Source organism: Peromyscus leucopus, chromosome 19, assembly GCF_004664715.2.
Source record: "Peromyscus leucopus breed LL Stock chromosome 19, UCI_PerLeu_2.1, whole genome shotgun sequence".
Lineage (NCBI taxonomy): Eukaryota > Metazoa > Chordata > Mammalia > Rodentia > Cricetidae > Peromyscus > Peromyscus leucopus.
The window spans coordinates 15218629-15237338 of NC_051079.1; the positions used below are offsets into that span (position 1 = coordinate 15218629).

The 18710-nt window shown below is 38.4% G+C and overlaps 1 protein-coding gene across 4 annotated transcripts in view; it reads left to right on the plus strand.

Moving 5' to 3' along the window:
* Kiaa1328 (KIAA1328 ortholog) overlaps window positions 1–18710 on the plus strand; it is a 284149-nt gene that overhangs the window by 98093 nt on the left and 167346 nt on the right. The window lies entirely within an intron of this gene.

Genomic DNA, 18710 nt, shown 5'->3' on the forward strand with positions numbered 1-18710 from the left:
AAATACTTAAATTTCTGCTAATTCTAGCAGCATTGCCATCTTTAAATTTAGTTATGTTGACCACTTTCTCTTGAAAACTGGTAGGACTCCTCATGTACTTCTTCTCCCTCCCCATCCTCTATTTCCCCTTTTCCTCCTATTTATTTTCTCTGTTTAATGCTAGGTATATAGTAACAATTGAGGTGGATCACATCTGTGCTGGAAACAGTCTCTCCTTCTCCTTCTAACAGGTGTTTAGTATGAAATTGAATCATCTCAGAGTCTTTTTGTGGCCTCCTGGTTCTGTTGGTGTACCAAACCTTTAACTAGCCGTGGGTGTCTTAGTATGGGTCCTTCAGTCATGATAGGTTTTCCTTAGTGTTTCTGGTCTCTCACAAATCTTATGGACTGAAAGTCTATGTTCCTTTAAACAGTTGTATTTTGAAACACTAGCCCCAGCATCTTATAGGAGCTGAGAAGAAGGAATGGAGATGTTACTTAGGGGTAGAGTGCTTATAAATGGACTAGTGGGTTTATAAAGGAGGCCTCCCAAAGCAACTTGGGAAGATGCAGGGAGAGGTGGACAGTCTTCAGCTTAGAAGAGGGCCCTGCCCGAGGCACCTCTGTTCTCAGACATCCAGCTGCCAGAGGTGTGAGGAATCAGTGCTTCTTTCTGAGCCTCTCTGTCCTTAGGAGTCTGCACTAAGACAGATGGAGTGTTTCCTAGCACTGTTAGCAGCTTCCAGTGGGTACCAATGGAAGGACTCCCTCAGGTCGCTTGCTCTGGGAGTCTCTATTAGAGAATTAGGAAGAAGATCTAGCGAGTGAGTACATATGCTTCTTCTCCGAAGTGCCTACTTACCATGTTCATGCTAAGCTTTAAAAATTGTTACAAATTTCAGTTGTTTTCATACCTGCCTTTTATGGACAAATCTTTTAACTTCAGTCTCTCCTGAGAGGGCTTGCTCCCCACTGAAAATAATTCAGCTCATTAGCTATGACCTCAACTTTACAACAGGCCCCTAAAACCAGAGATAGTCTGGCTCTTTGTCATGTTTGGTGAGGAAGGACTAGTCTCCTGAGACTCCTGACATTTCCAACAGAGTGAACCCCCCTCATCCTTCTAGTGACATGTATTCTATAGACAAGCCAAAGAGGGGAGAAATGCTTTATATGCAGAACTGCCCTTTAAAGTTTGAGTATAGTAATAGAGGCTTTAAAATCATTTTTAAAACAAGGATATTAATATATAAGTGGATGGGAGCATATTCTTTAATAGTCAGTGCAAAAGCATTAAAAAGAGTGCATCACAATGCTTTGATTTTTTAGTGTTCAGAAAAATGGGCTTTTTACCATGCTCATTTATCCAGTTTCAAGATCTACTTTGTGACCCTACCCTTGATTGAGTTAGGTACAAGCAGTAGCCTCTCATCTTTTGCCTTAATTAATCTTCTGTTTAAGTTCATGAAGAGTATAGCATTCACACCAAATCTGAATATATTGCATAGTATTGCTGCTATAACAATTCCATAGCAGTAGACAATGATTATATTAAGGGCTGGGATTGTCGCTCAGCGGCAGAGTGCCTGCCTAACATGGATGAAACACTGGGTCTATCCCTAGTACAATTAGGAAAAAAAGTCTTTGTGAGCTTAGGAACCTATATAGTTGTCAGCTTCTCTTGAGCCATTTATCATGTTCCTCCATTGATAATGCACATTCCAAGACGATGGTAGTCACTAGGACTCTTCCTGTTGCTGTCTTCTGCCTTTATCCAGCACCAGTTAATGGAAAGGAAACAAGTGGGCAACTGCTGTTCCCAACAAAACAGAAGTCTTTGGGCTAGAATTTGTCCTTTATTGATTGTGTTGCAGTGCTAATGACAAGTTCTCCAGCACTGAGCTCCACCCTGACCTTAGGGTTTGAATTTGTAGACAGTCCTGGTCCCGCTGATTTCTTGTGTTAATGAGAACACATATGGCTCTTGTTGGCCCTCCTCTACGGTCACTTACTACAATATTTGAAGACATCTTTCTCTTCTTTTTAGATATGTATAAATTAATCTTCTCTGCAGCTTCTGTTTTATACCAGAAATAAAAGTGCCCTGTAATATATCATTTTACAGTGACTTTGTGCTTTATAAGGAATGTATGTTGAGATATGAATTTTTTAAACTACTAAGCTTAACAATTAAAATTTTTTTTTTTTTTTTGCTTTCAAACTGTATGGCCGTGGCAGGCTTCTTATTAACTATTCTTATATCTTAAATTAACGCATTTCTATAAATCTATATCTTAAAGTAATCCATTTCTACAAATCTATACCTCGCCACATGGCTGGTGGCATACAGGCATCTTCACATGCTTCTTGTCATGGCGGCGGCTGCAGCATCTCCTTCTGCCTTTCTGTCCTTTTATTTCTCCTCTCTGTTAGTCCCGCCTATCTTTCCTGCCTAGCCACAGCCGATCAGGTTTTATTTATTAACCAATCAGAACAACTTGACATACAGACCATCCCCCAGCACAGCCAAGTGCAGACCATCTCAAACACCTGCACTCAGGCCCATGGTCCTAATCATCCTCTATACGGACCTGCTGGGTAACGCCACAAAGAACCCAAGAAGGGCTCCCACAGGACATACATTAACATCCCACAGCACTTCCCCTTTTCTTTTTTTTTTTAAAAGGAAGGTTTTAACTTTTACACATCTCCAAAGCCAGCTTGGTATATTTGGGAATTTGGGCGTAGCTTCTCTTAACTACTTCCTGCTGGAGGGGGGCGCTGTATCTTATGGGGACGCAAAGAATATTTAAGGATCATGGAGTAGTCCGTGAGGCTGTATCGTCTGAGCCAGTTGCCTTGAAACAATTCTGGATGTTGAATCATATGGGCCATGGTGTCATCAGAGACCTTCAGGGGGTCTTGGCTGGTCAAACCTGATGTGTCTTAATCTGGAACAAATCCATAGCCTCTGGCTTTCTGTGGAAACAAAAGCAGAGTCTCCTTTCCAAAGTAACACATCCTTATATCCAAATTTTAAAGTCAAAGTATCTTTAATATATACATATTGGTTTAACTCAACATCTTTTACGATCAAATGTTTTTCTGCAGTTAAAAATCCCAAAGACAATATAATCCAAACTCTCTGTGTGATATCCATCTTTACATGGCTTATTTTTTATATTACTTTTACTTTCTCTTTAAAGACTTTATTTTTTTAAACTTTCTATTTCTTTATATAACTGTCTATGTTCCTTTTCCTCTCTTCCAAGCCTATGTACATTTTTACACACATTGTAAAGCATTTTAAGTCTTGTTCCATCTGAATCTGTCTTATTGCAAACTTATTGCTTTAAACTGTAGCCTTCTAAGCCTGAAACAGCTCTGTGGCTGCTGGCTCCGCCCCCTTCAGCTTCCCAACATGGCGGTGGTACGTTTTCCACCAGCTCTGGGAGCCATCGTGGGTCTGTGCTTTTATCCAAGCAGCGTGTAGCCCAGAAACCTTTTTTGTTTTGTAACTAGCAAAGGCTAAATGTGCCACTTGCAGAGGCCTCATTCCCGCCATACTGCAGGTCAAGCACACAAGCCAGGAACCCGCAGTAACTCAAACCGGTGGCTGCCGCTCATTTGAGAGAGAGAATTAGGAACTGTGGGGCGTTTACCGACGTCACCGTTCCTGGAGAACTTACTGACGTCACCGATCCATGTGTTGAGTTCTGAATCCTCTTTACCACCACGCAAGGATTCTTCTCAGATCACACTTTATTGGAGCGCCTCCTGGTTAAGGGACTTTGTCTTTAGTATTTTTTTTTTTTCATAACACCGGCCTTTATCCCTGTTCATTTGTCCTTTTTCTTTAGTCCCTCTTTTTTTTTTCTTCCTTTTTTTTCTTTAGCCCTTTTTTTCTTTAGCCCCTTTTTTTTCTTTAGTCCCTGTTCGGGCGTCATTCTGTGGGGCATTTACCACGTTGGTAAACGTTAGTCCCCACGTTGGGCGCCATTTGTAGCTTGAGTTTTCCTGCCTTGCCCACAGTCAGGACAAATTTCTGCCACCCGCCAGTCCCACAGCCGCTCAGACCCAACCAAGTAAACACAGAGACTTATATTGCTTTCAAACTGTATGGCCGTGGCAGGCTTCTTATTAACTATTCTTATATCTTAAATTAATTCATTTCCATAGATCTATATCTTAAAGTAATCCATTTCTACAAATCTATACCTCGCCACATGGCTGGTGGCATACAGGCATCTTCACATGCTTCTTGTCATGGCGGCGGCTGCAGCGTCTCTGGTCATGACGGCGGCTGCAGCGTCTCTGGTCATGACAGCGGCTGCAGCATCTCTGGTCATGACGGCGGCTGCAGCCCAATTAAAATTTTTTAAGTTTTGTTTTAGCATTTACTGTTTTACTTTACTTTTTGCTCATGGAATCCCACTTTGTATAATATAGTTCACAGAAAATATGATGTATAATTTCATAAAATTAGTTATAAAAGGTTTAAACAAGTGATTCCCAACCTTCTTAATGCTGCAACTCTTTAGTACAGTTCCTCATGTTGTAGTGAACCCAACCATAACATTATTTTATTGCTAATCACAACTCTAATTTTACTACTGTTTTGGATCCTAATGTAAATATTTGATATATAACTTCCAAACAGGTCATGACCCAGAGGTTGAGAACCACTGGTTTATACTATACACACTTAAATGTCATGGCCCTTTCCATTTTTTTTAATCAGTTTATTTTTTACATCTTCAAGAGAGCAGAGTGAAAGTGTAAAATGTGAACAAAAGAAGTAAGTTGTTATTGACAGTGAGCTTATGGTGTTCTTATTGCTTTTATGAAACATACTATATTAGTCAGCCAGTGACCATAAATGTTTCCAGTAAACCATCCTTCACTGCATTGGAAAAGACAATCTTACTTAAATATTTCTCTAATTTGTGTAATTGCCATGTAAGGAAAAAAGAAATTCAATAGTAAGTGTGGGAGAATACCTCTGTAGCATCGCCTGAGGAATTTGCTCTTGGATAAAAACAAAACCACAAAGCAAGAACTTTGTGTTGTTTGCTAGTCTCCTGAATGCAGGATCAGTAGAAGATAAAAGTTAGTAATGCTGAACCTAGTTTCAAATACCACTTTCTCATCAGTCTAGAAAAGTGCTGAACGTCGATTCAGCCTTGTGCTTTAAGTACTGTCGTGAGTATGTTTTAGGTCTGTACTAGGTGTCACTCATAATTTTGTCACAGGGGTCACCTTATCAACAAATTGTAGGTTCTTGGCCTTTTAAATTATATGGTAATATGCATGTATTAATGAGAGGTATAATTGTTTTCAGCAAAATTTGATAAGTAGTCCAAGTAGTCCTATCAGATTAATCTTATGAAGATGTCATCATTATAGTTTTACTTCTATGCATTTTACTTTATTATAACCAAAAGACTGAGTGTGACACATTTACATGCAATTGAGGAAGAAAATGTTAGCTCTCAGTAGTTTTTTCAATGTTTAAGTAACTAGTGAAATATGTCATGTAAGTATGAGTCACTGGGATTTCTGTTCTATAATTTTTCATTGACAAGTAAGAATTGTTTATCTGTATATGGGGTACAATATAACATTTTGATGTGTTTACACTGTGGGATGTCAGATTAATTAAACAATCTGTTTCCTTATATTTTTGTCTTTTGTGGTTTAAACATTTGAGAGTTCTTAGGAATTATGAAATACAGTGTCCTATTTATTTACTTCTCTCCATAGATCTCTAAAGTTAGTCTTCTTGTTTTACCGATCAACAACCTCTGCTCCAGGCCATGTCAACCTTCATTTTGGTGTCTACTATGAGTTTGATGGTAGTGATGTGTGTGTGTGTGTGTGTGTGTGTGTGTGTGTGTGTGTGTGTGTATGCGCGCGTGCACGCGTTCATTTTATGTGGTATGATGACATCCAGGTCTATCCATGTTGCAAACATCAGAATTTTCTTCTTAAGGCTGACTAGTATTCTCTTATGGAACACAGACCACATTTTCTTTATGTGATCACCTTATGGACAATGGGCTGCTTCCATGTCTTAGCTATTGTGAATGATTCTATGCTGAAGGTGAGAATGCAGGTCTGTATTTCTCAGGCATACTGATTTAAAAAGTTTTATATGTACACAGATGGGATTTCTGGATAATACATTAATTCCCTTTTTAGCTTTTTGAAGAACTTCCATACTGCTTGCTCTAATAGCTGCATTAATAATTTACATTCCCAGAGCAGTTCACAGGATTACCTTTTCTACACATCATCATCAGTCCTTGGTATCTTTCATCCTGTTTTTTTAACTTTAACTTTTGAGACAAGGTCTCACCCTGTAGCCTAGGCTAGCTTTGAATTTAGTGTGTTTGCCAGACTGTCCTCAGTTCTGGTCCTCCTCTTGGCCTCCAGTGTGCAGGAATTACATGCTTGCCTCCTCTAGTCTTGTGGATAGAAGCTACAGAAGTGAGGGGTCCTTCGTTGTGATTTTTCATTAGCATTTTTCTGATGCCTAGTGATGAGGAACTTTTTTTTTCATGTATCTGTTGGCCATTTGTGAATCCTCTATGGAGTATGTCTCTTTGCCCATCTTTCTCTCACTTCTTGCTATTGAAGTTTATATATATATATATATGTGTGTGTGTGTGTGTGTGTGTGTGTGTGTGTGTGTGTGTGTGTGTGTGTGTAAATTTTACCTATTAGTTTTTATCAGATAGTTGTTCCTCAGATACCTTCTTGAAGTCTGTAGGTTGCCTCTTCATTATTTCCTTTACTATAAAAGGGATTTCAGTTTGATGTAGTCTGACTTTGCGTATTTTCACTGTTGCTAACTGCCTTTGGAATCGTATTAAGGTACTCAGCTGGGACCAATACAGTGGAGCATTTCCTGATACTCTCGTCTAGATTTATGGGTTCAGGTCTTAGACTTAAATCTCCAAGCGGTTTTGAGTCGATGGAGTCAGTGAGTCTTTAGTCAGTGCCACAATGTTTAGGTTCTAACTTGGTAATAATTTTGAAGTGGGATAGATTAATGCCTCCAGCTTTGTTAATTTTTTGCACAATTTTTTGTTGTTTGAGTTCTTTTGTAGTTCTATGTAAATTTTAGCAGTTTTCTTTTCTAAGAATAATGTTGGAATTTTTTTTTTGTTGTTTTGTTTTGTTTTGTTTTTCGAGACAGGGTTTCTCTGTGTAGCTTTGCGCCTTTCCTGGAACTCACTTGGTAGCCCAGGCTGGCCTTGAACTCACAGAGATCCGCCTGGCTCTGCCTCCCGAGTGCTGGGATTAAAGGCGTGCGCCACCACCGCCCAGCTAATGTTGGAATTTTGATAGAGTTTTTTGGTGGAGCTTTTAGAGTTTGTCTGTAAGATTGTGCCATTGGCAGAGATAATTTTACTTCTTTCCCCTTTTTAACCTTCCCCCCTTTTTCTTGTCTAATTGCTTTGCCTGGAACTTACACAGTACTGTGTTAAAGATCTGGGAATAAGCATCTTTGTATTTTTTTTCTGATCTTAAAGGAAAATATTTCAACTTTTGCTGTTAAATGTGATGTTATCTGTGAACTTTCCACATATAACCTTTAATACATTTGTTGATGCCAAATATGATGAGGGTTTGTAAAAACATTGACTTTTATCAATTTTTCTGCATTTATTGATATCACTGGGTTTATACTGTGCAAATTTCTGCCTATGTATATGGAAAGTATCTTATATTGTACATACACTTATATAAGAAAATATGTCCTTTAAGAAATTGATGTGTAGCCACATTTAATTTTACTCCAGACATATTTTGTAAAAGAAATACTTGAGCATTTTTTATACTTTACTATCCAAATATATACATTGTGTTCCAGAGGATTGAAAATACCAACAAATTAACTAATTCTGAAAAAGCTTTCCAGTTTAATTCTCTATAAAAATTATGACTTCAGTGATGAGAGCTGATTTCTGTAGCAGTTTAAACTAGTGCCTCTTGTGTGTCTTCCTGAAGCTTCAGTATCCACACCATTACCTGTCAAACTGCTCCATAAAATATAAACTCTGACCCCTATCTGGAAGAGGGCCTGGGATTCTGCATTTCACAATATCTAGTGATACCCATTCTCTTTTAGACATTCTGCCTTCTGAAAAATAGTTATCTTTTTACAGCAAGTTGGTAATCTGGAAATGTTACCTAGCATCAGCAGATCACTATTATTGAAGTGTACTTTGATAGGCAAAATGTGCAGTGGAGAAAGCTAGCTAGAATTAGCAGTCATGTGTAAGAAAAGCCATTAACTAAATGAAGTATTGTCAGATCTGAGAGGTTTTGTCCTGAATTCCCTTTTGCCTCAATGAAATTTTTTATTTTTTCAGGAAAAATGAAAAGCCTATGAGAATCTGTATTTTTAATTTGTGAGAACAGTTCTTTAGTTTGTATTTTCTTTTAAATTCCATTTTCTCTTTTGGTAACTACTTTTTGTTTATTTTGAATGATGTATATAAAACTAGGAAAATCCTATTTTTTAATATAAGGAAGCATTTAATTAGGGTCTCATTTACAGTTTTAGAGGCTGAGTCCCTGACCATCATCGTGGGGAGCATAGCAAGAGGAAGGTGCATGCACTGGAGCAGGTGCATGCACTGGAGCAGTACCTGAAATAGTTCATCTTCTCTCTGAGTTAGAGAAGGTGTCAGAAACTGGGCTTGGCAGGGAATTTTAAGACCCCAGAGCCCATCCTCTGTGACCTACCTTCTCCCCCAAGGCCACACCTCCTGATCCTTCCTAAACAGTCCACAACTGCAAAATCATTCAATTATGAGCCTGTGTGGGCCATTTTCATTCAAATCACCACAGGTAATATTTGAGTTCTTTTATGACATAGGCTTAGTGTGGACTACTTTATATTTTCTCATCCCTAGAGCAGTCCTTTTATCCTTGATCCTAAGAAAACTTATTCAGAAGATTGGGTGATGTGAACAAGGCGACGTAGAAGCTGTCAGAGAGCTGGAGTCACCCCAGGTCTCTCTCACTCTTTTTCTAGGATCTTTACAACCACACTTCCTCATTGTAGTCCACTGCCCATTCTTCATATTCATCTTTGTGAGGCCGGACATGCACTATCACCCTAAATCTCCAGCATTCCTTCTCTTACCATGTAATATACTGGCTTATTACTTCAACTCTTCCTTTTATAGAACAGTTTAATACCTTTGTAAATGGTACTTATTTTTTTTTTCTTATACCAAACTTACTTCAGGTATTTTAAGAAAAAAAAAATCCTGATTTTTATTTAGCAAAACTTTTAGTCATATCAGACCTTTACTTCACATCTGAAGAGGTCTTGGTAGTCACATTAGAGCAGAAACATGTGCCATATTCAGTAGAATATTGAATGGTAAATAGTGAATGGGAAAAGCAAAAGTTTTTTTGGTTTTTTTCACAACAGGGTTTCTCTGTGTAGTTTTGATGCCTGTCCTGGATCTCACTCTGTAGACCAGTCTGCCTGGCTCTGCTTCCCCAGTGCTGGGATTAAAGGCATGCGCCACCACCACCCAGCTTACTCCTGAATTCTTGTGATGATCTATAACTTAGCAGAGAGCCCATTTACATGGGGACAATAGGGAAAATGGTAATATTCTTTTTTTCTTTATTAAGAAATGTTTTATTCATTTTACATACTAACCACAGATCCCCTTCTCTTCCCTCCTCACACTCCCCCCAAATGGTAATATTCTAAAGGATATAGGCACATAAAATATTTTTAAGCTGGCTGTGTGAGTCATACCTGAATCTCAGGACTTGGGAGTCTGAAGCAGGAAGATTGAGAATTTGAGGTTAATATAGGCTATTTAATGAGACCATATAAAAATTATACATTTGGATATTTATTTATAAGTGCATTAGTCCCACATGTCAGTAGGATAGATATACTTAAATTTTATTGTTATATACTCAGTTCTGCTGTAAACATGCACACACACAGGGATTTCTGAAAATCACCCTAGTATGCAAAATTGTGTGGTAAGACAAGATATATGGGAAAATGAGTTTAGGGATACAACACTCAAAAACTACTAGTAAAACAGTTAAAAAATAAAAAACAAACTTAATAAAAATTGGCAGTGCAGTTTTGCACGTATTAAATGCCATAATAAGTAGAGTGTAAAGCACCCTATTTAGAACACTGAAAGGATTACACAAAACTTACAGGTTATTCCCAAATAGTAGAGGGAAGCTGTAATGCCTGTGTGTGTGTGTGTGTCTGTGTGTGTGTGTGTGTGTGTGTGTGTGTGTGTGTGTGTGAGAGAGAGAGAGAGAGAGAGAGAGAGAGAGAGAGAGAGAGAGAGAGAGAGAGAGAGAGAGAGAGAGAGATCTGGCAGATGTGTGAAGCTTGCGGTTCCGAGCACAGGTTTTATATCTTACCAGTTTTGAATTATGTTGCATAGCTTTCCACCTGTACCTTGTGCCTGTCACTGTGGTACTCAAATTATGTGCGTAACACATCCAAGTTTAACACATGCACTTGAACAAATTTGTGTATTCTGAAGAAGTGCTATAACAGAGCTCATTGCATATTTTCATGCCTTATTGGAGAAATAAAATTTATTTTATTGCAATTCACTTACACTGACAGTAGGGGGGGTAGTAGGTCCACATTTTGTGCTGTACTGACCAGTGCTTTTCTTAGCTTTGCAGCTGCACATATGGCAAATTATTATCATTTTATGGCTACAGTTATAAGTAATTTGGTAGAGAATGACAGCTAAATTATGCAGTGTTGCGTTTATTTGTTTTAATTTTGTAATCTAAATATTTTTTTAATAAGAAAACACAACCCAGAACAATTCTTAGCAGGAGAATAACCTTTCTGTCACTTCGTGCCAGGCCACCAGTGGGCCTTGCATGTCATTTTTGTTGATCTCTTATGAATTGTCAACATTGGGCATACAATTGTGGGATTGTCTGTATTTTAGGAAATGCATGTTTTTAACTAAATTAGCTACTGCTGCTTAATAGAAGATTTAACAGGCAGTTGAACTGACACATACATTTAAAAGTCCTCTATTTTTGAAGACCTAAGATTCCCACTTTTCACTCCAGGAGGAAGCCTGGCAATAATGCCAAAGCACCTTACTCCCCGTGTGCATGTCCTTACATGAAACTTCATTTGAAATGTAGGTGTTCACAGTGTGCCAGTACAAGGATATTCACAATACCCATTTATTTGAGGCTTGGTATATCCTAACGGGAGTATTAGTTATTAACACCTAGCCCTTGTTTGGAAGATTACTCAGAAACATCCCCCTTGGGAATCATTTACTTTGTGTCAAAACTGCAATGTTGTTTGCAGTGTTTAAGTGCATAACTGCTTGTGTTAGAGTGCTTCTCTCAGCTGTTGCTGTGACTTCTTTAGCACTGACACCTAGTGATTTTGTGGGATGTTCTGAAGCTTGAAAACAGCCCAGCACTCTGTCCGATTTTCATATTCAGGAGCATGACACAGACTGGTGGGAGAAGTCCAGGTGAGCTGCTTGATCTTTGTTGACTGAAGTAACGTCATGCTGAAACTCTTTATTATATTCATATGAATCGGCCATATACTTTATTTTGATCTCTGTAGTGAGTTATTCTCTTATTGCTTTTAAGTCATTTAAAAGCAATTTTGCAGTGGTTATACTAGAGAACTAGTCATTGGGTGTTAGAAAATCAGACATTACTTTGATTTTTTCTGATGATAAAGGAAAAATTTATTTTGATGGTATCTTTAATTTTACTAGGTATGATTTTTCTTTAATTATATATAGATACTTTAACTTATTAATTAATTTGTATTCTACCAAACACCACTTAGGGTTTATATCAAAGAGTAATCAAATCAGGAATTAACCATGAGATACCATTCTCCACTAAAGTGAATTTCATGTTTCTTACCAATGAAGTGATTATTAATACTTTATGATGTGAGTTAATTTAATAATATGTGATGATGCTCTTAAACAGGATATGTAAACTTTTTGAACATCAATATTTTTCATTTAAAAGTAAAAGAAACATTTTGATTTGAAATTCATCAGAGAAACTGAAGGTTGAAATTGTTAGAGAATTGTCTTCTGTGCATTTTGTAACATCTATTTGCCATGTATGTTTATATACTTACTAGATCATACTCCTACCACCATGGGACCTCATGCTGCTTTCTTGGGTAGTTAAGAAATAGGAATTTGGAGATATATACTGAGCCCGAAACTACTGGAGAGTAAAAGATCATTTTTATTTACTTAACTGAATAGGCTCTAGATTGTAGGAGCGAATTTCTGCATTTGAAGTTGTGTGCATGGAAGGAAGCCGGTGGGCGAGATTTTAGAAAGAACAGTGAGTAACAGAAGCAGCAGGATTGGGCCAGAGCCTAAGAAAGGAGGGGAAAGGTCCTTTGAAGAAGGAGTAAGTGGCTAGCAAGTAAGATAGGAATTGAAACCAAGCTGGAGCATTTTGAGATTAGACTAGAGAATACTTTTCAAGATCTGGTTTAAATAGACTGACTACGAAAACATGGTGCTGGCCACGTGTTCGACTAGAAATGGGGAAGTAGAGACTAGTGACGTGTGTTCATCTCTTCAGAATTTTAGTGATAATAGAGAGGAGAAGCATATTGACTATGTAAATGGGAAGCATTGTTTGAAGAGGGCTGTGTTAAGAATGCGTGTGGTTGGAGGCCAGCAGCCAGAAGTTGCTGAAGTCCAAGATGGGGTAATCTAAAGAACGGTGTCCTGAGCTAGAAGAGCAACATCATGGACAGTGGCCTATTGATGCACTTAGTTAACACTGAGCAGATGCCACGATGTGAGGTTACAGTGTATTGAGATATCCGGGGATGACTAGATAGCTAGATGGCTCAGCTAGTTAGGGCACCTGCTGCCAAGCCTGATGATCTGAGTTCAATTCCCAGGACATACATAATGGAAATAGTGAGTCGACCTCCTGCAAGTTGTTTTCTGATCTCCACCCATGCACCACACACACACACACACACACACACACACACACACACACACACACTCGTGCACCCAGTTATGAATGAATAAAACATGATTTAAAAAACTTACACACACACACACACACACACACACACACACACACAGAGTTATAAATGAATAAAATACGATTTAAAAAACTTCCAAGTACATAATAGCCATCTGCCTTCTCAATAAAATAAGATATACTGAAAAATAAGTTGCTTTTGTTTGTTTCTCTGGCTACAGTAGTTTCTTACTCTCATAGCTTCTTGTTCCAGCTTAAGATTTGTTTTGTTGTTGTTGTTTTCATCTCTCAGTGTTAAATTTTTACATGTTTTGTCACATATAATCTACAAAACACAAGACAAGAATCAACTAGCTTTGTCTGTCTGTGGTTGTGCTCTTTTTGCGTTTTATTCCTCCCTGATATTTTCTTTTTTTATTTTATTTTACAATATAATTCAGTTCTACATATCAGCCACAGATTCCCTTGTTCTCCCCCCTCCTGCCCCCCTCCCCTTCCCCCCAGCCCACCCCCCCATTCCACCTCCTCCAAGGCAAAGCCTCCCCAAGGACTGAGATCAACCTGGTAGACTCAGTCCAGGCAGGTCCAGTCCCCTCCTCCTAGGCCGAGCCAAGCAACCCAGCATAAGCCCCAGGTTTCAAACAGCCAACTCATGCAATGAGCACAGGACCCGGTACCACTGCCTGGATGCCTCCCAAACAGATCAAGCCAATCAACTGTCTCACCCAATCAGAGGGTCTGATCCAGTTGGGGGCCCCTCAGCCATTGGTTCATAGTTCATGTGTTTCCATTCATTTGGCTATTTGTCCCTGTGCTTTGGCTATTTGTCCCTGTGCTTTCTCCCTGATATTTTCAGATTCAGCCCTTTACCATTTCCTTCCTGGTTAGAGCCCTCTTCAGCCATGTAGACAAGATGACAGTGAATTCTTGTAATGGTCCTTCATTTGAGAATTTCTTGGTTTCTCCATGTCAGAAGGATAGATTTGATGAATATACAAGCTAGACCGACAATTCTTTCCTTTCAGTACCTGAAAAAAATGTGCTGCTGTCTTTTGATGTCTGTGTTTATAATTTTCCCTTAGTGGGGACTTCTGCATTGCTCTCAAGATTCTCTCTCCTCTTCCTCCTCCTCCACTTCCTTTCCCTCAGCTTCTGTCCTTGGCATTCAGAATTTGACAATGATGTTTCTTGGCATGGATTTCTAGGAGTTAATTCTGTTCAGGGTGTGCTCAACTCTTGGAAAGAGAGAATGGATTTTCATCTGTTACCTCTTTGAATGCACTTTCAGCCCCTTCCTTGAGCTCTTCGCCTGGTATTGGAGTGGCACTCAGGTGAATCTTTTGTTACGTTGCCATAGTTCCCTTAGGCTCTGTTTATTTTCTTTTTTCATCTGTTTTCTCTCTGCTGTTCAGAAGGTGTATTGTGTGTTGTATTTTCGAGTTCATTAATTTCCCCATGTCTTTTATTCTATTGAGTCCATGCAGTGGGCATTTTATTTTGATTATTATGATTTTCAGTTTCAAGTTTTCAATTTGATTCTTCTGTATCTGCTGCTGCTTTTCTGAGACATTCTAAATTTTCATTTATTTGAAGTATACACATTGAAACATTTCAGGATGACCAGTTTAAAGTCCTTTGTAGCAAACAATAAAATTCTTATCTAGCATCTGGGTTATTTCAGTATTGACATCTGTTGGTTTTCTTTTCTCGTTGAATTGATATTTTCTTCGCTCTTGGTGTGGCATGTGGTCAGTTGTGTCCTGGACAGTTGGAGTATTGTGTTATAGTCCTATTTAAATCTTCACTTTTAGTAGACTTTTCTGATACCACACCAGTGAGAAGAAAAAAATGTCGCTTCATTTCATTGAGATTGGGGTTAAAGTTCAGGGTCCTTACTAGACCTTTTTTTGGCACTTGGAAGTAAGCACCTCATTATTGCTGGGTGGGGATAGAAGCTTAGTCACCTGTAGATACCATTACCCACCGGATGAGGGCAGAGGCTTCCCTGGTGGCTTCCATTCTGTAGTTGAAACGGTACATATCTCCAGTCCTACTCCTGCAAACAGGGATACCTTATTAATGCTAAATGCAGTGAAGCTTCTTTCTTCCCATGAAGCCTCCAGTGATGATCATAATCACAGAGGAGGGGGTAAAAGTGGGGATGCAGATTCTGGCCTTGACTCCCTCTTCTGTGGAATGACCCCTGGGGAAAGAGTGTGATCGGTGGGCTCCTAGAAGTTCAAAGGGGGTTCAGGTTTTTTCTATGGTATCTGAAGTATGGCTGAAGTAAAGCGTTTCTGGGCTATTCTGCCTGGTTTCTCCTTTAATGACCAACCTTTTCTCTTCACCCAAAGGCTTCTCTTCACTCGATCTGTATTAAGGCAGATACTCAGTACCAGATCAAGTAGTATTCCCAACATCAGAGTAGAGGCTAAGGTGGGTGATAGTAGTAGATTTTGCTGGACCAGAGAGAGTGTTCCAATTTGTCACAATCTCTTTTCATTTTGGCAGCCTTCTAGGCCATCTTGTCTGATCTTTAGTGTCCCCACCTCAGAGTTTTTACTGTTTCATCTGCCACCATATTCATTCTACTTGGATGCTTCATTTTACTTTTCTATGTGGGACATTTTCATGTTAAGTCTTTATCCTGTGGGAAATGATCACTTCCTGCAGCCTCTTCAGATGATTGGTTCAGTTGTTTACATTTCAATGGGATCTTATTCAATGCAGGTTGATACTGATGTAGGTTGTCAAGAGTGCTTCTTTCTTCAGTACAGGTTGCTTGTGGTAACTGGCTGCTTTTCTCATTTCTTAAATGGTTGTTGGACATATTGAAGTACACTCATTTGTTTCATGGTTTGGTGTACACCTTTTCTCAGGTTTGATCTCTTATATCTAGTACATCCTTTTCTGATACATCACCAAGATTCAGTTAAGTAAGTCCTCCCTTCAGTGAAGAAGAATTTTACTGATATTTTCCTAAGATCTCACTCCAGGATTAAAGTCTCATTCTGCCAGGGAGAAAGAAAATATGGGTCATTCTAAAAGCTGATAAAACCAAGAAAAAGATTTAAAAAATAAATGTAAGGTTATATATTTTTATATTCTGCTGCTTATGAAATACAATTGGGGCTTACAGTTTCAGAGGTTTAGTCCATTATTGTCATGGTAGAAGCATGGCAGTGTGCAGGAAGACATGGTACTGGAGAAAGAGCTGAGAGTTCTACATCCAGATCAGCAGGCAGCAGGAAGTGAATGTCACACTAGGCCTGGCTTGAGCATTTGAGACCTCAAAGCCCGCCCCTTCATGATGTACTTCCTCCAGCAAAGTCACACCTCCTAATAATGCCACTCCCTATAAACCTGTAGTGGCCATTTTAATTCAAACCACCACACTGCTGCATGGCATTTATTTAATGTCTATATCTTGCCTCAAATGCTGACATTACCCTGCAGTCTGTGTAATTGTGCTTGGTTTTTTTTTTTTTCCAGAGTAAAATTTGTTTTCTGTGACCAGACATTCACCTATTATAAACATTATTGCCTATGGTAGCAGCTAGAATAAAAATTATTATATTCATAATAGCTGTCACAAACTCCGTGGGGCCACACAAATCATTCATGTCTCTTGGAGCTTACACACACACACACACACACACACACACACACACACACACACACTAAAAAACAAACAAACAAACCAGAAATGTAAAACCATAGAAATCCAACATAGATTGACATTAGAAACTATTAGCTTATTTAAACTACTGTTCTTGCCTTGCTCTGTTATTACTGCTATTGTTTCAGATACTAAGTATTCAATAAGCTCTTAGAATTAATGTGTTCTATAAGCTTAGTGACCTGGCCTTTCACTGTGAGGCAGTCCTCTCCTATAAGCGCATCTTGGGCTCCTTTTTGTTAAAGGTTAATAACCAGAATAATGAAGCAGTTGGTTATTTATGCAGTTATGATTGGCAAAAGTTATTAGAACAGGAATCTGCCCAGAAGCAATGATTAGGTTATGAAAATGTTAAGGAATATTGAAACTAGTTACAATTTTTGACATTTAAGAAATATTATCCCTACTCTTAATCATGATGATCTTGTGTAGAAGTATATGTACAGAATAATCCCATTGGACAGTAATTCTTATGCCAACAGCATACTTAAATAAGTGCTAAGAACGAGATTCAGAAATGGTCTGAGGGAAAGGAAACCTAGGAGAAAATAACCACATTAAGAAGTTGGGAGGTGTCTGACCTGTGAAATTGGACCTTTCTGACCTGGTGCTTTCACCGTTAGCATTCTTCCCATGCTAGCAGCTGTAAAAAAGGTTCTCTACACCAGAAAGGTGATATATGGTGATGGTATTAGTGATGTATATCAATATGCAAAACAATACAAAAGTTCAAAGTATAATCCCTTTATGCTTAATAGAGTTAGGAACCCAATGTATAAAATAGGCACTAATCATTAAGATACTGTTTACATAAAATCTGACATTTTCAAGTGTACAGTTGAATGGCATCAAACATTTCCCAGAGTATCGACACTGCCATCATCTCACTCCAAAACCTTTTCCCAAATCTGCACCCATTTCCCCAGTTTCCCTCCACCAGTCTGTAGCAACCACCAATCTACTTCCTTGTCTGAATGGACTTGGCCTATTCTTGACTCTCATAAAAATAAATGCTTATGATATATATTCTTTGTGTTGGTATTCTTTTCTACGACATAATATTTTCAAGGTTTGTAGCACATAGAAACCCCTCATTTATTTTATGACCAAAAGATGTTCCATTTTATAGATGCTGCTCTGATGGTAAGTTGATGGACATTAATGCTCTTGTTGCTTCTAAACTACTATGAGCTGTTCAGAAGATGCCATGTATGAGTTTTTGTTTAGGCTTTTAAATTTTTTTTTTTGGATAATGAGATATATGGGATTATGTAGTAAATTTACATTAAAAAATACTACTATATTTTCTTCCAAAGTAGCGGTACATTCACATGCCTGTTAGATAGACTGGAAGGTTCCACTTGAGCATATCCTTGTTAGATTTGCCATCATGAGTCATTGATTGAGGTTGACCTACTGGATATAATGTCATTTCTCTTTGTGTGTTTGTCTTTCCCTGATAGCCAGTGTGCTTAGCATCTTTTACTCTTGGTCATCTATGTACTTCCTTTTGGAAATGGCTTTAGAACCTTCGCCAGTTTTTAAAATTAGATTAATATTATTTATGTTGCATTGTATGGGCTGTTTATATATTCTGAATATCAATCCTTTATTATATATATGATTTCAAAGTATTTCATTTTAAAGTTTTTTTTAAATTTTTTAATCCAAGGTCACAAAGATGCACTTGTGAGAGTTTTATAATTTTAACTCTTAAATTTAAATCATTGGTTTCTTGTCTTTTTAATTGCCTTTCCTTTTTCCTTTTCTTTCCTTCCCCTTCCCCTTTTCCTTCCCCTTTCCTCTTTCCTCTTTCCTTTCCTTCAGTGTCTGGCTGTGTTGCCCAGTCCATCCTTGAACTCATGATTCTCAACAGGATGCCTCAACCTCCTGAGTCCTGGAATTGCAGGCATGTACTCTATGCCCTGCTTCGTTTTGCTTGTTTATATAATGTAATAGGAGTTGCTTTGCATAGCTCTGCAAAGAACTAAGAGAAATATCTCTT